Below are 1,763 nucleotides of genomic sequence, written 5' to 3' on the forward strand. Positions count from 1 at the left end.
GAAGGTTGACACTATTTCCATGCCTTTGTCTCATCGAGATAACGAATGATGAAAGGATCGACTTGTACGGTAACGATATCGTTGATAGGTAGCTACTTTGCTGAATCCGAGTCTATCGGGTGGCCATGATGCCTTGCTAGGGGCCAATCTTGGTTTATGTATTAGTGAGATGATTAATTGGTGTTAATCGTGATACTATACATTACCGGTATGATGAGGAGCCTATGGGTCACACACATAGAAGAAAATTTAAGAGCCAAGAAGAAAGAAGGGCATTTTCATCTTTTTAGGCAAAAGGGTATTCTGGTAATTTCACAGTGCAATTAAATTTGCTGGGGTCGTAGCCTTTATTTAATTTGTTAGAAAATTAAATAAGTAAAATTACGGTTAAATGTGTGTTCGTACATATTTAATTAAATCATCATTATTGTTAAATGTTAATTAAATATTAATTGATTTTAATTGAAGATAATGATGAATTAAATAAATATCTAATTGGGAGTGTTTGGCAACATGGGGTGTTTGGGTTGTAGCCCAAGCCTATTCCATATGGGAATAGGTCAACTAAAATAACACTATAAAAGAAAAGTTTTAGTTGAAAAATTGCTAAGAGTTTTTCATTATTTCATTTAGATTAAAAAGTGAAAAATACGGCACCCCAAATACTCTCCCACACCAGTTTTGGTTGTTGCCAAAATCAAATACTTTTTGTTCTTCTTGATTTCTTAAGGCCAAGGAGGATCTAGCAAATCCCTCCTTGGTTCTTGGTGATTGTCTTCGTGTGGACTTCTTGGTTCGATCCTACACTTGGATCTGTAGCAAACACGTTCAGAGACAACATTGGTGGAGCCTTCAACGTGGGTATGAATCTAAACTTTGGATTTAATTTTTATGCAGATTCTTGATGAAATACATAAACTGTAAAATTTGTGCCTTGAGGAACGATCTATGGTTGTATAAATTTTTGTTTTCCGCTGCACAACCGGGTCATTTCCTAACAGTGGTATCAGAGCCTAGGGTACTAGATTTTACAATTTTTATGAATGGTTGATTACATGTGTTTGTTGATGACATGTTGCCTTGATGAATCTGCCATGAAAACCTAAATTTTGTTAAATCTGAAAAATCGGTAAATCCACTTTTGAATGAATCAATCAATTGTTAAATCAGTTGGTTAATATCCTGGTTGAACGTGTGTGCGTTTGATTTGAATTGGATTCGTGTTTGTACACGAAAAACTGCAAAAACGCGAACTGTACGAATTAGGGATTTCCAGGTCTCACCGCGGCGAAGTCTATGGTGGTGAAGTCTGTAGCTTCCTCGCGCGAAGTCTATAGCTTTTTCAATTCTGTATTTTTGTGAAGGGATCAAACTGCAGTTTTTAATAACCTGTAAAGCCAATGTACATTCTGCACATTTAAGAGGGTAATTAATATATAACCTACATGATTCAAAAATTGATTGTTTTTGAAATGTATGCTTTGTACTTGTTTGTATATTGCATGGTGCCCGGTACATGAGCCTTAGACCTAAGGGTGAATGTTTTAAATTATTTTGGGTATGTATGGTTGTAATATTTTTTTTTTAAATAGGACCTGCGTGTCCTGCCTTCTCTCTTCTTCTTGATGTACATTCTTTTCTCATCTCATTCCCCTCAATGTAAATCGAGGTTTCAAATTTGTTGAAGTAAAATAGTGTAATATTAATTTTATTGTAAATTTAGAATGATGTTTTTGTAAGTATTTGGAGGCGAGGCAAAGGAC

This window comes from Pistacia vera, unplaced genomic scaffold (assembly GCF_008641045.1).
Source record: "Pistacia vera cultivar Batoury unplaced genomic scaffold, PisVer_v2 Contig578, whole genome shotgun sequence".
Lineage (NCBI taxonomy): Eukaryota > Viridiplantae > Streptophyta > Magnoliopsida > Sapindales > Anacardiaceae > Pistacia > Pistacia vera.